This window comes from Diabrotica virgifera, chromosome 9 (assembly GCF_917563875.1).
Source record: "Diabrotica virgifera virgifera chromosome 9, PGI_DIABVI_V3a".
NCBI classification, from domain to species: Eukaryota; Metazoa; Arthropoda; class Insecta; order Coleoptera; family Chrysomelidae; genus Diabrotica; species Diabrotica virgifera.
In genome coordinates this window covers 151,597,536-151,606,612 of record NC_065451.1, presented here as the reverse complement: position 1 = coordinate 151,606,612, position 9,077 = coordinate 151,597,536, and positions in this window count along the sequence as shown.

The following is a 9,077-nucleotide window of genomic DNA, read 5'->3' as shown; positions in this document are numbered from 1 at the left end:
AGAATTTTGAAAATTTATTTTATTGCAACAAACAATTTTTTGGTAAACTTTCCGGGCCCCACTAAAATGCGGGCCCGAGGCAGGTGCCTCACGGGCCTAGTGGTAAAATAGGCCCTGCTTAATTGTTTTTTACTTCATATAATCATCGTCAAAGACCATGGATTGTTTACCGTCTGCTTTATTTTCCAATTGATAATTATTACTTGACGCCATCTTTCAACAAGTCTATCGACAAATTCACAAAAGTGGCATACGTTGAACGGAAGTAGCGGAATTGGCTCCGTGCGTCTCCCCTCTACTTACAGTCACGTGACACACTGTCAGGACGTTTTAACATTGAGTCTTATGGGATTATTTTGTTAAACTTGAATATTTTATTTTGTAGTGATAATAACCGAATACAATTGTTAGAATTCATTAGTTATTAATTTATACTGTACTTTATAGTGCAACAAAAATATTTTCTTTTTCGTTAATAAAGATTTATTTACATAAACTGCGATAGTGAGGTTATGTATACAAAATCAAACTGATAATCAATATTGGAAATAGAAGAATTTATGTCAGATTAAGTGCGTTTTTATTTTCTGTTATAATACATAATATCACTAGCGTGACACGGCATTTTTTTAATGTCTCATTTAAACACACACAAAGCGTCCTGATAAAATTTCAAAAAACCGCCACCATGAGCAGGTCGGTCGATTTTGCTTTGACACTTTGTTAACGCTCAGAGCGAATTAAAATGAGCTCACGACTGTTATGGCGACCGTTCCGTAACACGTTCAGAAAACGAACTCCCAACAGTTGCGAAACCGCTCAGTCATTTTTCGTCTCAAAATGCCTCACATTTGAATTTGTTATTATTGACTATGTTTAATACAGGAAATTGGAAAACGCCGAAATTCCAGGATAATTGATTAATTCTAAAACTTTTTAATAATGTACTTCTTTCATATTTTTTTTCTACTACTTTTAAATTTTTTAATCTGCTACGTTGTTTGGTGCTGCTACTTTCTGCCATCTATTAGGTGCGTTCGCGGGAGCCTGTCGAGGACTAGTCGGCGACAAATTAGCAGCAAAACGCATGCGCACTTTAAAATGATATAATTAATATCGTTAATAGATAAATATACAAGGTATATTTTAATATTATAATTTAATAATTCGCTGTGTCTAGGTACACGCTAACGTGTACGCAAATAAAAAAGTTAGGTACACGCGAATTAAACTTCATTAAGCCAGTGACGTCATTATTTAGCGTACACAGTGACTTTATATTTTGGTACACGCTATTTTGATTTGATATGTTTATTGTTTGTTTAATAGAAAAATATTTGATATTATAAGGAGAGGGGAAGGGAAGCAGAACTATTCAAATGTTTCAAACTTAATAATGTAATAAATCAATGTGTATATAAAAGTATTATATTCACTTAGCGAAATAAATTTTAGTTGACATGAAATGTCAAAATATTGTTAAAGATTTGTTTACTACGTAAGTCAATTATACCAGTTTATAAACTATAAACCAATGCTGTTGTGTTTATTTCTATTTATACAGGGAATTGAAGTTGTTACCATTTTCATAGAAAATATGTTAATATTTGTAAATACCTTATCCTATATAACATAATAAACCTTTATATTTTTGTGATGGGGAAGTTAAGAAGATTTCGAAAATAAAATAAAATATAGGGTGTTCCATTTAAAAAAAAAACATACGTTTGGTCTGCCACTATGTTATCGAACGCCCTGTAACATTTTAACTAATTTTGCAATATGAAGCTCAAAGTTTCCTACAATTTTTTTTATTAACTTTTATTGCTATCTATTACTATAGCCGGTCTACTGAGCTTTATCACACTAATCAATCGCCCTGTATCTTTTATCTTAATACTTCTGCTACCGTTAATCATGAATTTTTGTCTCTTATCTTTTTCGTACTGTTTTAAAATAATGTTAAACTCATTAAAAGAACTAAATAATTGCCCACATTCCATAGTTAATTAAAAAAACACTAAACAAATAAAAAAAGAAACTCTTTACGAATCAATATTAAAATGTGAACACAACGCGATTAGACAAATTCCAACACTCGAACACTCGCGGTATATACTTACCACAGCATACACGTGGCTCAAGTTAGCGTGTATCCAAAAAACCAGTAACAGTGCACGCTAAATAGTGACGTCACTGAATTGATGACGTTTCGCGTGTACCTAACTTTTTTATTTGCGTACACGTTAGCGTGTACCTAGACACAGCGTTAATAATTAGTTATTAATATTAATTAAAAGTAAATATACCTTGTTTATGTATCTATTAACGATATTATTTATATTAAATGAGGTTAGAAATTGTCGGCGACAATTTGTCAACTGTACCCGCGAACCAGAGTTGCCAGATTGGGGTATTTCCCCCCATTTTTGGGGTAATTTGAAAGCTTCTGGGGGAATTTTTTTAAGCTGTAATGGCTGGGGGATTTTTTGGGGGTAAAAAAAATTGTGGGGGATTTTAGGGGGTCATGGTCAATTAAATTTGTGAATGTACATAGAACATTAGAATAGAACTGCATAATATTATTGTACTCTCATAATCGAAGATTATGGAACCTATGAATTATTTTAGCGTCCTCTGTTGATAAATACATTTTGGTTCACTGTTCTCTATACATTTGACTACTAAAATTCAAAAATCATGGATTGGTCTACCTCTACGTTTTACATGCATGGCATGGCTAATAAGATATAAAATGAAATGATGGTGTAAAATGTACATATAAATGAAAATAGAAATTTTCTTTTTTAGAAATAAGCACCCTGCTCGCTCATCATGTGTAAATCATAGAACAGTTAAAGTCTGTCCGCTAAACTCATACAGAACTGGCTAGTCATTTTAGTAGGTCATTTTTTTTTGTTTTTGCCAGTTGTGTCTGAGTTTAGCGAACTATTGGCTATGAGCCGATGGGTAGAGGGGATTTGACAGCTTTCGCCAGCGCTGTTAGTGGCAGTTTTGTGCATTTATCTGATAAATTTAAATGGCGCGCCATGGGTAGAGGAGAGGGGATTTGACGGTTTTCACGCCCTAGCCCTGGATTCCGTGCACTGTAGATATCTACATGTCGCTTTCTATTGGTGTCAATTTTCGTAAAAATATTTGAATTTTAGCTTTAATTGAATTATTTTCTAGTTTTGCTAGGTTATACTCTAATTGATGCTGAAGTGAGACTTAGTAAAACAAGAAAATATTTGAATTAAAACTAAAAATTCAAATATATTGACATTAATAGAAAGCGATATGCGCAGTGTCAATATATTTTAATTTTTAGTTTTAATTCAAATATTTTCTTGTTTTACTAAGTCTCACTTCAGCATCAATTAGAGTATAACCTAGCAAAACTAGAAAATAATTCAATTAAAGCTAAAATTCAAATATTTTTACGAAAATTGACATCGATAGAAAGCGACATGTAGATATCTACAGTGCACGGAATCCAGGCCCTAATCTATTAACCTTGGTTTTCACCAGCGCTGGTAGTGCAGCGTTGCCACATTTAGTAGATTTCTACTTTTTTGGTAGATTTTTGAAAATTTTTTAAAAAATTCTAGTAGGCAATATTTTTTAGAAGATTTTTAGTATATTTCAACATTTTCTTATGACTAAAATAAAATTTGCTTTTTAATAGTATTTACCCCATTTCTAAATTAATTTTTAGACATTTTGTTACAATTTCCCAATGGCATTACCGAAAATAAGATTCAGGGGTGGGATTCTGTGTACAATCGCTAACACCGCCGACCGCTAATGTCAATATATTTGAATTTTTAGTTTTAATTCAAATATTTTCTTGTTTTACTAAGTGTCACTTCAGCATCAACTAGCAAAACTAGAAAATAATTCAATTAAAGCTAAAAATTCAAAATATTTTCACGACAATTGACATCGATAGAAAGCGAAGTGTAGATATCTACAGTGCACAGTGCACGGAATCTAGCCCCAGGACGTAGATGATGAATATTAAACAGAAATGAAACTGGGTGCCGTGGCCGTTAGTAGGCATCCGCTATGAGAGAAATTTTTTGGAAAATACGAAAATCGACATTATTTTAAGCTATTCTCAAAAAAAAATTTTGAGGATTATCCATTAGTTTTCATAATAAAAGACTTTGAAAATTGGATTTTATACACTTTTTTAGACCGCCATATTGATAATTACATGTGACGTTGCTGGATGTTGCCAAATCTATAAAAATTTTTAGTTTTACAAGTAACAAATTTTGACGCATTTTTGTGGGGAAATGGACCTAACCTAACCAAACCTGGACCGTACGGGCATCGGTACAGGAGGGATTTTTCTCGATTTATCTTTGAAATCTAGGGATTTTTAAAGTGTGACATAATTTTTATATTTATTGCTAGTGCCACCTACTATGTAGTAATTAAACAATTCAAATTTAACAATACAGTTTTCTTCAACTTTGTTGGCGTTTAATGTTTTGTTACAAATTGACAGCTGACAATGACATTTTCTTATTTTTTTGTTAACATTGACAGCTGACAATGACATTTATAATATTTAACAAAAGGTAATGACAGTTTCTTCTTTTTTTTGTTGACATTGACAGCTGACAGTGACATTTTCTTCTTTTTTTGTTGACATTGACAGCTGGCAATGACAGTTTTTTTGTTGACATTGACATCTGACAATGGCATTTTCTTCTTTTTTTGTTGACATTGACAGCTGACAAATGGTAATGGCAGTTCTTTCGTTTTTTTGTTGACATTGACAGCTGACAAATGGTAATGACAGTTTCTTCTTTTTTTTGTCGACATTGACAGTGACATTTTTTTGTTAACACTGACAATGACAGTTTTTTTTGTTGACATTGACAGCTGACAATGACATTTTCTTCTTTTTTGTTGACATTGACAGCTGACAAATGGTAATGGCAGTTTCTTCGTTTTTTGTTGACATTGACAACTGACAAATGGTAATGACAGTTTCTTCGTTTTTTGTTGACATTGACAGCTGACAAATGGTAATGACAGTTTCTTCTTTTTTTTGTTGACATTGACATTTTCTTCCTTTTTGTTGACATTGACAGCTGACAATGACATTTTTTTCTTTTTTGTTAACATTGACAGCTGACAATGACATTTTCTTCTTTTTTTGTTGACATTGATAGCTGACAAATGGTAATGATAGTTTCTTCTTTTTTTTTTGTTGACATTGACAGCTGACAGGGATATTTTTTTCTTTTTTTTTTGACATTGACAGCTGACAATGACATTTTCTTCTTTTTTTGTTGACATTGGCAGCTGGCAAATGGTAATGGCAGTTTACATAATAAATGGCAGTTTACAATTAATAAACGGGCAGACTGCAATTGCGCGCAGCGGTCAGAAAGGAGGAAGACCTAACCCTTCGGTCCAAACCTAACTTACGGGTAATAGAGTGAGAGAACCGCAGGAGGTATTTGACCGCTGCGCGCAATCACAACCCACCCTAATAAACATAGTTTAATTTGTATCTCTCGTACATAAACGGCGACACTGTCTTTCTTTGCACTTAAACTGTTTTTTAATTAATCAAACACTTTGCAAATGTTGGATTAATTCTAAATCGCTTTTTTGTGTGATATTATTAATATCAAAATAAGAAGTTACATCCATTTTTCGATACTAAACGTGAATGACAACTAATCTTGTTTTGACAAATTTTCAAATTCCAAAGATATTTTGATTTATTTAAATTACATCAATATTTGAAACAGAAAACCTTACGATAAAAATTGGCCATCTAGCACAGTCGTTGTCGAATGTCGATCTAAATGTCATAAACATTTTGTGTTGTGAATTTGATTACTTGATTGCAAAAATGTTGACAGAGAGAATTTAAAATTTTGTTGGATTATAATATTTTCAATATAATCCAGTATTCTAATAAAAATAATGAATTATACCGCACTAATATGGATTAATAAGATATAAATAAAAGGTCAGTACCTACAAATATAAAATATACACTTCTATTTGGGGAAAATATGTCTGAAATTAGTAAGGTTATGTATGGAAAAAACCAATTTTTAAAGTTGATTTTTATTTAAATGAATGAGTAATCCGCAAATTTTTTTCGGGAAAATAGCTTAAAACAATGTATATTTTCATATTTTCCAAAAAATTTTACCCGATGCGAATGCCTACTAACTGCCACGGCACCTGAAACTGGATTCTGGTGTAACAAACTTGCAGATTTCAAGTATAGTATTTTTACTACAAAAACGTTATTACGTAGGTCAAAATTTTTGACGTAAGAGAACTGTCAAAACATTAGAATGTGACTTTTCATTATTGCCATGTTTATATAAACATGAAAAGTCACATTCTAATGTTTTGACAGTTCTCTTACGTCAAAAATTTTGACCTACGTAATAACGTATTTGTAGTAAAAATACTATAGCAGTGCAATCAGTACCTATTTCAGGTGTTATTGAAGAGTTCTGTTATTCGGTGAGCCTGTTAGAAGCTAACGATGGAAAACTAAAATATTTGCAAAACAACAAATGTTGTGTTTGCGTGTTTCTAATGTAAAATGCGAAATAATTGTTTGAAGAATGTGATCCAGACATGCAGATGTTAAAATCAGTGGATGACAAAATATTATATACAAATATTAAATATGAAACTGATAAAAATTAATTATAGTTGGTTTGTTCCCCAGTTAAAATATAAAAAAGTTTGGTTTTTGTTTACAAACAGTCGTATTAATTTCTAGTTATACTCCCTCTGTGGCTCAGTGGTAAGAGCGCCTACCTTTGGATCGAAAGGTCCGAATGGTCGTGAACTCGAATCTCACCAGGGTAGAGAATTTTTCGTTTATTATAAATTAATAAATGAAAATAGTTTCTATCCTTGTGTGATCGGTACCCACCGGAGGGACCGCAGACGGTCGGATATAATTAGCGTCTCTGCAAAGACAATGACATTGACTTTGCAAAGTAACAAGACACTTACTCAACACACACACTACACATAACACTAGCTACCTATGGTAAAGGTAAAATCCACTGTACCATCACCATGCCAATGCCCATTAATTGTCGAGGCATTAGCTAAATAAAAAAAATTTCTAGTTAGTCAGCTGTTATTTTTATTATAAAAAGTCCTAAATTATATACAAATATATTAATAAAGTTTTATAGTATATTTTAGTTTTTGATAAGTAGATTTTAGTAAGCTAAACTTACAGTAGATTTTCTAAATAAAATGTGGCAACGCTGTGTTAGTGGCAGTTGGCAGTTTTGTTTTGTGCATTTGATAAACTTCACAAACTGAAATGGCGGGTAATATGGATTTTTCAAAAAAGAAAACAAGATATTGCAGCTCTTGTATTGATTCATGTAAAAATATTGAATATAACAGTACTGGATGCAGTTATTATATTCGGAAACAATGCGTACATGTCCTGTATCAACTAAATCCTTTCCTTTTTTGGTGTTGCTGATTGAAATTGGATATCATAGGAAATAAGACTTGAATCCAGTATAATGTTAAATATCCATTTTGATAGAATTCAAACAAATTACAATTCATACAAATTACAAATTTTAATAAGCAAAGCAGTAAGCACACAAAAATAAACCGAGGTAACCTTTAAAATGTTAAATAATTCATATAAACTTATTCTTTTTCTCAATGGTCTCTTACGTAAGCAGTCATCCAGTCGCACGAACTTATATATTAAATATTAAAATTATAATGAATAAAATAAAAAAACATAATTAATTTTACTATTAATTCTGTGTATTCGTTTAGTAATCAGGTTACAATAATATTTCAGTTCATAATTTGTGTCTTTCTAGATAAGTATCTATTTTTCTCGTTTTGTAACTATATTTCACATACATAAATTTTATCAGAAAAGAATAAGTTTCAAACCGCGAGATAGCGCTACCGTCGAAACTCACAGCCAATTAGCCATGCCATGCATGTAAAACACTTTAAATTATTTCCGAGGGTTCATAATTAAATATATTAACTGAAAAATTTATGTTTTTTGTAATTAACCATTCAATTCCTGTTTTTGAGCTTTATAATGTAATGTATCAAGCTGCTATGGTGTGAAGCATTGTCCATATAATATAATTATTCCTACTTTAATAACTACTCTTCAAACCAGTGTAGGAAGGTATCTTTATTCAGTAGCTGATTATGGTAATCAGCTAGTTTGATATCAAATAATGTTAACAATATTATTGTTATTAATCAAATTATAAAAATCAAAACAATAACAACAAACAATCCCTTCCCTGAGTGACCCTGAGGCCTGAAATGACATTGACAATTGACATTTGAATTTTGAATTCTACGAACTGCGCATGCGCATCAATCAGAAACCAGTGGTGGCGGCAAAAATTTAAATTTGGGGTATTTGAGCTTCAATTTGGGGGAATTTCAGTTTAAAAGTGGGGGATTTAGAAAATCACATCTGGCAACTCTGCCGCGAACGCACCTATTATTTTATATGTAACCTTTAACTACACGCGCTGGCGTACTTTGTACGCCAGATATAAGAATTCTACTGGAAATATATTTAAAAATTTAATTTTTGACCTTGCTTATTTTTCTAACCTATCACTGGAATGTGCTTTATAATTTGGTTTTAGTTTCGTTATAATCGGCGTTCTGGAAAGATCGTAATTTACATTTTATTATTTGTTGTTTCCGGTGGTGGACAATATTCGCTCCGAGCGTTAACAAAGTGTCAAAGCAAAATCGACCGACCTGCTCATGGTGGCGGTTTTTTGAAATTTTATAAGGACGCTTTGTGTATGTTTAAATGAGACATTTAAAAAAATGCCGTGTCACGCTAGTGATATTATGTATTAATATAAACAGAAAATAAAAACGCACTATAAATTCTTCACTTTCCAATATTGATTATCAGTTTGATTTTGTATGCATAACCTCACTATCGCAGTTTATGTCAATAAATATTTATTAACGAAAAAGAAAATATTTTGTTGCACTATAAATTACAGTATAAATTAATAACTAATGAATTCTAACAATTG